The sequence below is a fragment of the Garra rufa genome, chromosome 11 (genome assembly GCF_049309525.1).
Source record: "Garra rufa chromosome 11, GarRuf1.0, whole genome shotgun sequence".
Lineage (NCBI taxonomy): Eukaryota > Metazoa > Chordata > Actinopteri > Cypriniformes > Cyprinidae > Garra > Garra rufa.
In genome coordinates this window covers 48,197,537-48,213,883 of record NC_133371.1, presented here as the reverse complement: position 1 = coordinate 48,213,883, position 16,347 = coordinate 48,197,537, and positions in this window count along the sequence as shown.

Sequence of the window (16,347 nt, the reverse complement as noted above, 5' to 3'; positions counted from 1 at the left end):
GCGCACGCGCTCCCTGAATGAACGCGCACCGATCCCTCACTTCAAGACAGAAAATACAGATGAAGCTCCTCCTCTTTCTCACACCTTAACGCTGTCAAACCTTCATTAATAATTCAGTAGCTCACATTTAATTCGTCTCTAAGTTTATTTAGTGTTTAGGTCTGAAATCGATTCAAAATTTAACTAAGAATATTAAAAAGTCCGTCGACTATGAATAAATTGTCACATTAAATGCACTAATGCATTAGTAATTTAATAAAAACATAAAATAAAAAAATAGAACAGCCCATACTAAGATTAAAATTTAAATGCATTACTAAGCAAACAAACAAATAAACAATATTTAGTTTTGCTCATAGTTATTTCGACATGATATAAGCCATATGACCCATTGATCATTGGTTTTCACAAAATCTGAAAGCTACATAAATAAGATTTCCATTGATGTATGGTTTGTTATGAGACACAACTATTAGAAAATCTGTAATCTGAGGGTGCAAAAAACCCAAATATTGAGAAAATCACCTTTAAAGTTGTCCAAATGAAGTTCTTAGCAATGCATATTAATAATAAAAAAATAAGTTTATATATATTTACGGTAGGAAATTTACAAAATATATTCATGCAAAATTATCTTTAATTAATATACTAATATTTTTGGCATAAAAGAAAAATATTAATTTTGACCTATACAATGAATTTTTGGTATTTTTTTGTGGTCCAGGGTCACAAATGAATTGTTTTTGACTAAAAAAAACCCTCAATTTTTGTGCACTAATGGTAGTTAATGCTGGTAAATAAATCAGCTATTTAATATCACAACGTTTCCTAAAGTCTGAGGTTGATCAAAACCTTGGAGCATTTTCTAAATTAAATTTCAAGCAAGTTAATTAAACATCAAGATATGATTAGTTTGTAGTCTAGATGAATATGCACATTGTAAAAATATCAACCTTTTAGAGAAATGCACAGAGATCCAATTCAGAAATGCTGTCTCTATTAGTAACTGAGTTTAATAGAGATTTTCATTTTAAAAAGGCTTGTTTACAAGTTATATTGTTCTGTATGTTTAAGTGAGTACAGTTGTAATGTCGTCAGATGTGAGTTTAAGAGAGAAGCATGTTATTGTCCTACTGAACAATGAGCTTAAACATCTCCTGATGGCTGTCTGGCTTTAGCTCAATGAAAACACATTTCTAAAAGAAACCAGCCAATGCCAACCAAACCAAACCTCAAAAAACACCCACACCAAACTCACTCGTTCCCACCGGTAGAACATTATTCGTAAAATACATGAAGCCATGTTATTGAACGGCCACAGAGAGTCATGGATGTAGAAACAGCAGCTTTGGTTCATTACTGCAAACCACACAAACCCGGTCTGAACTGTTCCCACGTTCCCCGTCTGAAGGGTTTCTTCTGTTTGTCAGCATGATGACAGATGAGAATCCCACTCAAGCCCGAACAACACTGACATGATCATTACTGGAAAACGCTCTATTTATAATCCATATGACAAATAAGACATGATTTTTTTTAACTCTATTGTTGCATATTCTTGTTATTGAGTCAAGAAGTTTTGGAAAAGCACATTTGAAGATGAGAATTTGTTATATGAATGTATTTTCACAACAGAAACTGATTTTCTCAGTATTTCCCCCCTTTATTAACATTCTTAAATAATTTAGAAGAGAAGCAAAATGCAAAAATGAAGATATTAAGTATAAATTTTCAAATCAATAACAAATATCTGTTTGTTGTTCTTTTAAATAAAGTTCATTTTTATTTTTCCCATTGGCAGATATTTGCTTGTGTTTTAAGCACAAACTCAATTTTTTTTTCTTTTGTCGCAAACAAGACTTAAAATCTTGTCATTTTAAGTCAATGCATCTTGATTTAAGAGTGTTTAGATATTTGTACTGGAAAACAAGACAAAAAACTGAGTAAAAAAAATCAGTTTTTGCATTGAGAATCATTTCAAAGATCAATGAACAATGCATATATCCATATTAGAGCAATTTAAAAATGTTTGATATTTTTTAACATAATATTGTATAATCTTTGGATAACTGAGATGGAAACTGTCTGAAAGATGCCTAATTCACTGCAGTTGACCATTTTGACCAAGAGTTTTTTTTTATTATTTCTTTAAACCCATAAAAAAACCCATACTTAAAAAAAAAAAAAAAAAAAAAAAAAAAATTATATATATATATATATATATATATATATACACACAGTATATACAGTGTAGAGCGTATAGAGCGTTCATTTGAAGCGGATCACTAGCAAAAAACAGATCAAATTAAAAGAGCCATTCATTTTCGAATTTCAACATGGTTTGTAATGAGTTTAAAAAGCACACAAGTGATGGGTGAAATGGAGCTTTTTGAAACTTTGAATCAGTTAAACATTGTGTCGCAAAATGATTCACTGTTTCGAATCGCTCCAATTGGACAGCGAATCATTTGATTCAGAACGGGAGTTCAAAGCGGGTATCACTTGATTTCGGAGCATGTTTGTGAATAATTTGATTCAGAATGGGACTCGCGTATCACGAAACGAGTAGATCTGAATTTCAGAGCGAGTTCACAAATCATTTGACTAAAATCGGATCTTCACGTGTCGCGAATCATTTGATTTAGATTGGAACTTTGCATATCGCAAATCATTTGATTCAGAACAGGAGTTCAATTCGCAAATCATTTAGTTCAGATCGGGATTTCAGAGCAAGGGAGCGGAGTCCTGATCTGAAATGATGGTTTGCTATGGAAGGACAAAAATACAGAAAGAAGTACAAATTCCTTATAAAAATTAACTGTGGTTTTACTATAGTAAAAGTGTAGTAGCTATGTTTTTGTATAACCACAGTTTTACTACAAATACCAGGGTTTAGCTTTGGTTAGTGTGTGAAAACCATGGTTAATTTGTGGTTATAGTAACCATGCTGTTTTTTTGGATTAAAGGATGTGTTGCCAGGTTAACAAAACACACAAAAAACATACAAACAAAAGAAAAAGGGTTAATACTGTACATTTACACAGATGACAAAAACTAAAAATGTTAATACCTTTTTCAGAAAATGTAACTTAATGTCAAGTAAATGTATCTTGATTTAAGGATGTTTAGATATTTGTACTGGAAAACAAGACAAAAACAATGAGGAAGAGAATCTTTTTTTGCAGTGAACCTGCCTGGAAATAAAGTCAGTGTTAAGCTTTAATTAAAAAAAAAAATAAAAAAAATAAAAAATCTAAACGATTCGTGATACGCGAGTCCCATTCTGAATCAAATTATTCACGAACGTGCTCCGAAATCAAGTGATACCCGCTTTGAACTCCCGTTCTGAATCAAATGATTCGCTGTCCAATTGGAGCGATTCGAAACAGTGAATCATTTTGCGACGCAATGTTTAACTGATTCAAAGTTTCAAAAAGCTCCATTTCACCCATCACTTGTGTGCTTTTTAAACTCATTACAAGCGATGTCAAAATTAAAAAATGAATGGCTCTTTTAATTTGATCTGGTTTTTGCTAGTGATTTACTTAAAATGAACGCTCTAAGTCACGAATTTGAATCAATTGGTGCGGATCCAGTGTAAATGACTCTCTCCTAAATGATTCGGATTTCAAATTTTGTCTCTTTTCGCGTCTTCAGCCATGTTTACACGACACTGTCAGTACTGGATTAGCTCACTAATTTGATCACATTCACTGATATAAGCGAAAAAAGTATTATGTTTTCTGAATTGTTGAATCTTGCATTAAAGGGGTCATCGGATGCCCATTTTCCATAAGTTCATATGATTCTTTAGGGTCTTAATGAAAAGTCTCTAATATACTTATATATATACACTCTATATACTTTTAAATATTAGCTCATTTTATGGCATGGGCCCTTTAATTGCAAATGAGCTCTGCTCAATAATTCAAGTACTTTTCAAGTACCTCTTCAGGAATATTGCTGTTTATAAAGGGTTTTCCAGGCCTTAAATAGTTAAAAAGTCAAATTCAAGTAGGCTTACTTCAAGCACTTTAAGCACCTTGTACAAAACCTGTGCAAATATTTTTTTCTAAAATCACAGCATGTTGTTGCAATTTATTGACAACAATAACTTATTTGTTGACCAAAGACTTTTCAATACAATGTCAAACAAAGACATTCATTTAATCATTAATAGGTCTCAGATTTCTTTACCTGCTTGTGTGAGTTTTTGGAACAACATAGAATGGGAAGAGTTTGACTTTATCTAATAAAGTTGTTGAAGCCTCTATTAAAATGATCTATAATTGCTATCCGATAAATTACAAACTTGCTAAATTTAATAATAGTATTTCCTCCAATTGCTCTTTTTGTCTTCGGTCTGAAGAAATAATCAAAAAAAATTTGGGGGGGGGGGGGGAGATATGTATATAAGTGTTTTGGGTCGACTTTTCTAATTATGTTAAAAAATACTTAGATCCAAACTTCTGTATAACCTCCAAAAAGAAAACTCCTTACTTTTTTATTTTCAGGAAAGATTTTGATATGTATGTGAACTATTTAAGAAACTATAATAATTCTATTGCATGTAAGACTCTTTCATGGTGTAAATCCTATAAACTAATATCATATGCTTTGGATTAATGTATGTAACCCTCATTATTATTTTATTTCTGTAGTTATAGTTGTTATTTATTGCATAAATGAAATGTTGCAATTTGATTTAGTTTCATTTAATGATGCGTTTAATGTGAAATGCTAAATAAAATGCTATTTAGTATTTGCACAAATCTGCATTGAAAGTCAGTTGAGAGTCGAGTCTCAGTCTGGAGGGAGTTAAGCACAAAAATTCACACAAAATTCATTAAACACCTATAAAAAGGTTTACAGGGCCACAAATGTACTTCTGAAGAATTTACAGAGAAGTTACTGGATATGTGTGTTAAAGTCACAGCGGGACAGAATGAACTCATCGGCAACAGTCTGTGATCTTCCAGAATTAAATGCATTCTAAAGGGGAGAATTAATTCGTTTTATAGTGTTAAACAGTGTTTTGTTCTCTAGTGCATGTATTAATTAGCCCTCAAACACTAAATACTAAATATCTGTGTTCTAGACATGAATTACTCCTCAACCATTGATGAAAAAAAAAATCCCACAGATACACATAAACTGCTTTTATCCAAAGCGACTTGCATTGCATACAAGCTTTTGTTCGTAAAAATTAAGTATCGCCACTAAATTGAGCACAGATCAGAAATGTGTGTTCAGTAACTTTCTCTGTTTACTATTAAAAGAAAAAAACTATTGTTGACAACCCGCTCTGGCTCTCAGTGTGAGTTCATCAAGTTAATGGAAATGGAGGAATGCAGATGGGTAGCAAACAAATTGGACCACAAGCTACAAATGAAGCCGCAGTCTTTAACGAGACACGTTTATGAGCACAAACCGGTGAGAATCAGTTGAAATCATCTGTAAAGCGGATGGATAAATGTGAACAGATGCAAATCTGAAAATGTTACATGTTCCGCTTCATTTTGGATTTCTAAATCCAAATACTGAGCATCTGTGAGACTTACTTTTAGAAGCTGATTTATAGTCAAACAATAAAAATTTAATATTAGAAAATATTAACAATATATGACCCTGGAGCGCAAAACCACACTGTAAAAAGTCAACAGTTGGATCAACTTCAATTCAATTTTACCTTTTTTAACTTAATTTATTACATTTTAATCAACTTAATTTCTTAGGTCAATCACACTTATATAATTGTAGTTCATTCAATTCTAATATTTACATTAGACTAACTTAATTCAACTGCATAAGCGAACAGTTGGACCAACTTAATTTTTTTTTTTTTTCCAATTTAAGTATTTTTTTTTTTTTTTTTACATTTTTTTCAACTTGATTTATTACATTTTATCAACTTAATTTTCCTAGGTCAACCACACTTACATAATTGTAGTTCATTCCATCCTAATTATTTACATTAGACTAACTAAATTCAACTGCATAAGCAAACAGTTGGATCAACTTAAAATTATGTCTTTTACCAATTTAAGTAAAAAAATTTTTTACAGTTTTATCAACTTAATTTATTACATTTTATCAACCTAATTTTCCTAGGTCACATAATTGTAGTTCATTCAATCTTAATATATTTCCATTAGACTAACTTAATTCAACTGCATAAGCGAACAGTTGGATCAACTTAAATTTTTTAGGTTTTTTACCAATTTAAGTATTTTATTTTTTTTACAGTTTTTTCAACTTAATTTATTACATTTTATCAACTTAATTTTCCTAGGTCAATCACACTTACATAGTTGTAGTTCATTGAATCTTAATATATTTACATTAGACTAACTTAAGTCAACTGCATGAGCGAACAGTTGGATCAACTTAAAATTTTTAGGTTTTTACCAATTTAAGTAATTTTTTTTACAGTTTTTCAACTTAATTTATTACATTTTATCAACTTAATTTTCCTAGGTCAATCACACTTACATAGTTGTAGTTCATTCAGTCTTAATATATTTACATTAGACTAACTTAATTCAACTGCATAAGCGAAAAGTCGGATCAACTTAAAATTTTTAGGTTTTTACCAATTTAAGTAATTTTTTAAACTTAATTACATTTCATCAATTCAACTGCATTCTTAACTTAATTAAACTTAAATTGAATTTCTCACTGAACCTGAATGTATTAATTTCCACTAACCATATTAATCAATTACCTACAAATAAAAACATAATTTCAAACTTAATTTTTACATTTAATTTGATGTAAAAATTTTTTTTACTGAAAATGCAATAAAGTTAAATAAATTAGTACGGATATATTTGTAGCAATAGCCAAAAATACATTGCATGGGTCCTGATCTATTTTTCTTTTATGCCAAAAATCATTAGGATATTAACTAAAGATTGTAACAGTTGGAGTCGGTACACAGACAAGAGTGAAACATGGTTGGTTGAGACAACATATAACATAGAGTCCATATTGGAGTGCCCTCTAGATTTGATCCCTCAGATTGCAGATTTCAAATAATTGCATCTCGGACAAATATTGTCCTAATTTTTTCTGGTCCAGGGTCACATATCATAATGGAAAACAGCTCAATCACATTGCTGTATCATCAGTGATCAATAGGAGGCGCTATAACATCTACATTTAGTCAGTTTAGTTCCTTAGCGAATGCAAACATGCACATCATTACATGCATAAACTGGTGCAGTGGAAGATTTATCAGTCTTGTTTTGTCAAACAACAGGAGGATTGTGGGTAAACCCAAATGTTGTGTCAATCACATGTGTGTTTATGTTTATGTGTGGTCTCGAAAACAGGAAGTGAAAGCTGTGATGTGATGTATATGAGTATGACCATAATCATATGCCGATGGTCAGTCACAATCATTACTGAACTCTGTAACATATTTAATATTTTTTGGTGAAAGATTGAATAATCATTAAGAAAGACAGTGAATTTGAAAGAAATGTATTTACTAAAACAAGATAAAATATAAAATGAACAAATAGAAGCAACATATTTATTTACTTGTGACCCTGGATCACAAAAACAGTCTTAAGTAGCACAGATTTATTATTATTTATATTTGTAGCAATAGCCAAAAATACATTGCATGGGTCAAAATTATCAATTTTTCTTTTATGCCAAAAATCATTAGGATATTAAGTAAAGATCATGTTCCATGAAGATATTTTAATGTAAATATATCAAAACTTAATTTTTTATTAGTAATATGCATTGCTAAGAACTTCATTTGGACAACTTTAAAGGTGATTTTCTTAATATTTTGATTCTTCTTCTTTATTTATTTTTTTTTTTTTTTTTTTTTGCACCCTCAGATTACATATTTTCAAACAGTTATATCTCAGCCAAATATTGTCCTATCCTAACAAACCATACGTCAATGGTAATCTTATTTATTCAGCTTTCAGATTTTGTGGTCCAGGGTCAAATATTACATTAATGAAAGAAAAAAAAAAAAAAAAAAAAAACAATGATCAATGGTTCATATGGGTTATATCAGGTCAAAATAAATATAAGAATTATCATTAGCTGAATCAGACAACACTGGTTGTGCTTTATGTTTTTGATTAACTAAAAAGAACAAACTCATAAGAATCATTCATTCCACAATCAGAGAACACAGGTCGTGCTGCATGTTTAACTAAATTCAATAAAAAGAACCAGTTTATACGAGTCATTTATTTGTGAATTAGACTACACTGGTTACAAATGAATGTTTTTGATTCACTAAAAAACAGCTCAAAAGAATAATGGAAATCATTTTTTTTTTAATTAAAAAGTATTTATTTAGCTTTCAGATTAAAATAACTGACCCTTATGACTGGTTTTGTGGACTAAAAACACAAAATTACATTTAATAAATAAATAATATTGGTTGCAATAAAATGTGAAGCATTAATACCAGTGAGAGGACATTCAGTGTTTTTCTCACCTGCGCTGGTACTTTACCGTCATTTCTTCAAACATTTTCAGATCATCAGTGTTTTTAATTATGAATTAATCATCATTTGTAGGTCCAGGATAACATCAGCTCTGGATAAAAGAGGAAAAACACTGTCAAATACTCAAAGCACTTCATAAAACATCTACACATAATCAGATTTATTCTACTAATTAAATAAGTGATGGAAAAACCTGGTAAGGCTCTGGTAAGAACATGCTGATTTTCTTTAGCAGACATTTTGTAATGTTTTTGTTATTATTATTACGAATCTCTTACACTCTATTTATTTATTTATTTAATTTCCCCCAGGCTAATTTTTGTGATTACGTTTCTCACACTGATTATTTTTCAATATGATTTTTTTTCCCCAACAAAACCAGTCTTAAGTAGCACAGGTATATTTGTAGCAATGGCCAAAATTACATTGTATGGGTCCAAAATATCGATTTTATGCCAAAAATGACTAGCATATCAAGTAAAGGTGTACATTTCCTTATTTTTTAATTAGAAATATGCATTGCTAAGAACTTCATTTGCACAACTGTAAAGGTGATCTTCTCAGTATTTTGCATGATTTTTGCATCCTTGGATTCCAGATTTTTAAATAGTTGTATCTCAGCCAAATATTGTCCAATCCTAACAAACCATGTACCAATTTCAATTAAATTGACCCTTATGTTTTGCGGTCCAGGGTCAAATATAGATATATATTTAATATATAATATATATTTTCTATTAAAAGTGGCATAATTTTTAATGTTATTAAAAAAAAGTAAAAATACACACACATGCATCAATTTATTTCTCTCTCTCTCTCTCTCTCTCTCTACTTGACTTTAATGTATTAATAATTGATTTTAATATTTAATGTATTTATACATTTTCAACTAAAATCCCATTATTTTGTTTCATTTTTATTTTTAAATATTTGTTTTAAAACTTATAAATATGTTAATACACACACATAAATTTTGAATGCATTCATTTATTTTCTATTACATGTGAACATATGTTTATTATTGTGCATGTTATTCCTTCTCTCTCTCTCTCTCTTTATATATATATATATAAAATTTTCAATTATATCAATAAGATCGTGTTCCATGAAGATATTAAATTTGCCATAAATATATCAAAACTTATTTTTTGCATAATAACATGCATTGCTAAGAACTTCATTTGGACAACTTTAAAGGCGATTTTCTCAATATTTTGATTATTTTTTGCACCCTCAGATTTCAGATTTTCCTATCCTAACAATCATAAATCAACAGAAAACTTATTTATTCAGCTTTCAGATAATGTATAAACGTTAATTTTTAAAAAATCAACCCTTATGACTGGTTTTGTAGTCCAGGGTAACGTATGTTTTGTTTTCTGGCAAATAAAAATGATATAATATAATAAAATAAAAATGCAAACATGCACAAGATGAGGAAAAAGTATAGGCACACTTTTTTTGTTGTGACAGGAGCTTAAATTATGACCGACTAATGCAGAAATGCATGTAAATCACAACTGTTCACATGTTTTCTTGCTAAAGTCACTTGTAAACACATCACAGATGAAGGATGTGAATAAATACCAGCTGTGAACCGACTTCATACCTGCGTTTGCTCCTCCCTTCATCTGTCACTCACGTCTCCTCCGATCCAATGAGCTTTGATCAGGCCAGCCGAGACTCCGCCCCCACAGACAGGAGTCTGATGATTGACAGATCAGAGGGTAAGATGTGAAGGGCAACATGAGTTCATTAATCATCGTTATACAGCAGCAGCAGCTCTTCAAAGAAAACACACAGAACACGTCTCATTACAAACACTCACTTACACCGCCTGAGAGAGATGTCAGCTTTGTTTTAACAAATCAGAACCACAATTTGACCTGAGAAAAATTACTTCTTCAGACAAAACTCTTGACGATAAATCTGAAAGAGGAAACAAAACCACAAAAACCACAACTAATGCAGCTGTCAATCAAAACCAGAGGAATGATATTCACATGGATGATTTCCATGATGTGAATAAAATAGTGGCAAGACGTGACCAGACCAGACAGCTGATTTCACATCGACTGGTAGGAGGTGAATTACTCCTGGTGTTTCTGATGGAAGGAGCTTTTGTCCATTACAGCTGATGATGTTTGTCAGTGATGTTCATCCATTACAGCAGCGTCAGGAGATGCACTCAACACTGTCTGAAATGATAATAAACACACATGCACTGTGAGAATTCATAATTATGTTGCACATTACTGTTCCAAATTTTTTTATTCAACAAGCATGCATTAAATTGTTAAAAAATTACAGACATTCATAATGTTACCAATGATTTCTATTTCAAATAAATGCTGTTCTTTTGAACTTTGTTTTCATCTTTGAATCCTGAAAATTAAAATGCATCACGGTTTCAACAATAATACGAAGCAGCACAACTGTTTTCAACACTGATAATAATCAGAATGTTTCTTAAGCAGCAAATCGGCATATTGGATTGATTTCTGAAGGATCATGTAGCACTAAAGACTGGAGTAATGATGCTGAAAATTCAGCTTTGCATCATAGAAATAAATTAAAGTTTAACAGATATTTACATGGAACACAGCTAGTTGAAACTATAATAATATTTAACATTTTACTGTATATTTGATCAAATAAATGCAGCAAATCAGCATATTAAAATGATTTCTGAAGGATCGTGTGACACTGAAGACTGCAGTAATGATGCTGAAAATTCAGGTTTGATCACAGAAATAAATTACATTTAAACAGATATTTGCATAGAAAACAGCTATTTTACATTGTAATAATATTTCACATTTTTACTGTATTTTTAATCAAATAAATGCAGCCTTGGTGAGCAGAAGAGACTTTATTTTAAAACTTTTGAACGGTAGTCTATGTATGTGTTCAAATGACATTTAATAAGTAAAAGGTTTAAACACAGTTTTGTTTTGATCTGAATGTGGGAATATTTTGCTTTCAACATTCAAGCTTCAGTGTGGAAATCAAAATAATATACACTGCCGCTCAAAAGTTTGGGATCAGTAATTTGTAATGCTTTTCAAATGGACTTTTCTGCTCATCAAGGCTGTGTTTATTTGATTAAAAATACAGGAAAAAACTGTAATATTGCAAAATGTTAATGCAATTTAAAATAGTGGTTTTCTATTTTAATATACTTTAAAACGTAATTTATTTCTCTGATGCAAAGCTGAATTTTCAGCATCATTATTCTAGTATTCAGCGTCACATGATCCTTCAGAAATCATTCTAATATGCTGATTTATTATCAATGTTGGACTTTTTTGGAACCTGTGATACCTGTCAAACCTGTTTTTCAGGATTCTTTTATCAATAAATCATTAAAGAGAACAGCATTTATTTAAAATAAAAAAAAGTTTAAAGTTAGGGTCAGTCATTTCTTCTCTTTAATAATTCTATTCAGCAAGGATGTGTTAAATTAATTAAAAATGATAGTAAAGACTTATATTGTTAGAAAATATTTTGAATAAATGCTGTTGTTGGTAACTTTTTATTCATCAAAGAATCCTAAAAAGTATCACAAGTTCCAAAAAAATATTAAGCAGCCTTAAACTTTCCAACATTGATCATAAACATAATAATCAGCATATTATAATGATTTCTGAAGGATCATGTGACGCTGAAGACTGGAGTAATGATGCTGACAATTCAGCTTTGATGACAGAAATAAATTACATTTTAAAATATCTTCAAATAGAAAGCAGTTTTTTTTAAATAGTAAACATATTTCACATTTTTACTGTATTTTTGATCAAATGAATGCAGCAAATCATGTGACACTGAATACTGGAGTTATGATGCTAAATTCAGCTTTACATCACAGAAATAAATTATATTTGAAAGTATTTTAAAATAAAACCTGTTATTTTAAATTGCAATAATATTTTATCATTTTTCCTGTATATTTAATTTTTGATGAGCATAAGCGACTTTTTTTTAATCTTAAAAAATCTTACTGATCCCAAACTTTTGAGCATCAGTGTACGTAATGTAATCCAGACAGTGATTCTGAAACAAAAGTTCAGAGACAGCTCAAACCACAAAGAAGTGTGAGAAACAATACGTGAATTTCTAAATCAAATGTTTATATGTGGTTATATCTGAACAGCCTTGTGTATTTTCCTCTCATTGTGTAATATAATAAACTAACCACCAACCACAGACAGATGACTGCTGCTATAATAACAAAACAAAAACTAAAAAGTACCTTTGTAGCTCCAGATGTGACGTCACTGCACTAACAATCGTGATATCAGTGACTCCAGCGAGTTTAGTTGGTTTATTGTGAACGTGACTGTCAAAAAACTTCTGTAACTCATGTGACCTCTTGACCCCTGACCGCACTGAGGCAGCTTTGGGAGGATCGGAGCCGCGTGAGTTCAGCACACAGGAAGGATGAGACACCAGAGTCGAGCAGCATCTGCATCGATCTGCAAGTATGATCAATACTCTGACCTGATGGAGAAACACTGAGTCACTGATGAGACACACACAGATTAAACCACTGGAATGAAGTCAAGAGATCACAGACCGTCACTGAAAAGTGCATTTACTCACACAGACACACAGAGATGAAGAAATCGAGACTAAGAGCCTCTTATACTTTTATGAATATCAGACCATTTAACAAGCAGCAGATTTTTTAAGTAAACAGGTGAATTACTGTGTTTTTTGGTCATTTCAGATGCACTGTATTTGCACAGGAATCATAATCAGAAAGCAATGCATTACACACTTGAAATTATTCTTTCATGGAAAACAAGATTGTCAACATGTAACTTAAAAGAATAGTTCCCCCAAAAAGCTAAATTGAGTTTGTTTCTTCATCAGATTTGGAGAAATGTGTCATTCCATCACCTGCTCACCAAAGGAGTGAATGGGTGCCGTCAGAATGAGAGTCCAAACAGCTGATAAAAACATCACAATAATCCACACCACTCCAGTCCATCAGTTAACATCTTGAGAAGACAAAAGCTGAAACAAATCCATCAAGACGTTTTAAACTAAAATACGAGTCTATAATCCATAATAACGCTTCCTCCAGTGAAAAAGTGGTTTTGTCTGAATCAGGAGAGAAATCTGCACAGATCAAGGCCAAAACCAGAAGGCTAACGACTTGAAGTTAAGAATGACTTAATGATGGATTTGTTTCAGCTTTTGTCTTCTCAAGATGTTAACTGATGGACTGGAGTGGTGTGGATTACTTGTGGATTATTGTGATGTTTATCAGCTGTTTAGACTCTCATTCTGACGGCACCCATTCACTCCAGAGGATCCGTTGGTGAGACAGTGATGAAATGACGCATTTCTCCAAATCTGATGAAGAAACAAACTCATCCTAATCTTGGATATCCTGATTCCGGTTAGTTTTTTCATCAGATTTGTAAAAATTAGTCATTCCATCACTGTCTCACCAATGGATCATTTGCAGTGAATGGGTGCCGTCAGAATGAGAGTCCAAACAGCTGATAAAAACATCACAATAATCCACAATAACCCACCCCAGTCCATCAGTTAACATCTTGAGAAGACAAAAACTGAAACGAATCCATCATAAGACATTTTTAACTAAAATACGAGTTCATAATCCAGTGTAAAAGTCCATCTCCTGTTGTCTCTCACATTAAAATCTAGCCACATATTTGTTTAGAGCTGTTTTGGCTTGTAAACTGAGCTCGATCTGTGCAGATTTTTCTCCTAAATTCAGACCAGACACACTTTTTCACTGAAGGAAGTGCTATTATAAATTATAGACTCGTATTTTAGTTAAAAACGTCTTAATGATGGATTTGTTTCATCTTTTGTCTTCTCAAGATGTTAACTGATGGATTCGAGGATTATTTGTGGATTACTGTGATGTTTTTATCAGCTGTTTGGACTCTCATTCTGACGGCACCCATTCACTCCTGTGGTGAGCAAGTGATGGAATGACACATTTCTACAAATCTGATGAATAAACAAACTCAGCTATATATCTGGGATAATCTACACTCTTAATAATAAAGGTTCTTTAAAAGGTTCTTCAAGAGCCATTTTTGGTTCCACAAAGAACCATTCCGTTAAAGAACCATCTCTTTCTAACCTTTTTATAACCTGAAGAAGCTTCTTTTTGTGAAACAGAAAGGTTCTTCAGATGTTAAAGCTTCTTTATGGAACCATTTATAAAAAAAAAAAAAAAAGGTTCTTCTATGGCATCGTGAAGAACCTTTATTTATAAGATTGTGAGAAGGGTAAGAAAATTTTCAGGAAATTTTCATTTTTGGGTCAACTATTCCTTTAAACATCATCACTAGCTGCGTTCCCATTACAGATTTGCGCAAAACTTTGGCGCTATTTTATAAATGACGAATAAAAAGTATTGCAAAATGACGGCATTTCCAATAAGTGATGTTATGCGACTGAAACGTAATTTTTTTCCTCTTGCGATAAGTCATGGCAATGGATTTTTGTGGGATTTTGGCTATATTTAATCGAATGTGACCTGTAAATGTGAAAAAAAAAAAAAGTTTCCATTGCTGTCTTGTGAAATACTCCTTTTTTGAATTGCCTGAAAAACCACCTCATGCAAGTGTAAACTTTTTTTTTTGCGATATATGGGAGTTTTTGCATATTTTTGCGTTTCTATTTCAATTTGTGCAATTTAAAGGACAATTAAAACACAGCTACTGATTTACACAGAACCAAAGCCACAAGCTTTGTGCAGTTGTAAATGCATCTACAAAGCAGTATTTTAACAAATGTCTGTGCATAGTCCATATAGTGCAACATAGACATGCTTTAAACAAATAGTGTTAACAAACAAATGCCATTTTCATCAGCAAGGTAAAGGTGCATCAAATAACTTTTTTTCCACTGTACAAGAAAAAAAAAACAGTACTTGCAATGAATTTAAAATGATGTTCACCCAAATCAGATGAAGACACTAAAAAAAGCATGGAGATGCAATTCCTCCAGAGAGCAGCGTTGAGCTCAGATCTAATGTTTAAAATGAAATACTGACTTGTTTTTTGGCTTCAGTTCAAATGTTCATCATCAGAAAAGTACATTTTGGTCCCACATCAGTGCAGTTTTCATTAAACCAAGATGAATTCATAAATTTTTGACCTTGGAACACAAAACCAGTCATAAGTTTTTAAATTGAGATTTCAATAAATCAGCTTTCCATTGATGTATGGTTTGTTAGGATAGGACAATATTTGGCTGAGATACAACTATTTGAAAATCTGGAATCTGAGGGTGCAAAACTAAATAAAATATAAAATATTGAGAAAATTCCCTTTAAAGTTGTCCAAATAAAGCAATGCATACTGATACTCAAAAATTAACTTTTGATATATTTACGGTAGAAAATGTACTCTAATTTTACCCTGAATTTATCCTAATGATTTTTGGCATAAAAGAAAATTTGATCATTTTGACCCATGCAATGTATTTTTGGTTATTTGCAAAGACTATTTTTGTCGTCCAGGGTCACATATTTATTTTGAACCTCAGCAACTTTGTTCTTTCTGTGCATTTGCACATTAATTTAAATTCATGTGAAAACATGTTGATCCAATGCACAAAAACAAACACTGAGAAAGACACACAGACATATTTCAGATGCAGTAAAGCCATTCTGCTGCATGAAACTATATTGAATTACAATCTGTGGTTTCGTTTCCACTTCTGTGAATATTTAGGGTTTAAAAATAACTATATTTGCAAACCCAGTGAATCCTGTGGAAATTCATAATCGTTCCTAACCACATCTTTAATACTCGGTTGCATCCTTGTTTTCAAGATGTGGTTTTGCATGCGCTTTGAGTCTCACATTTCA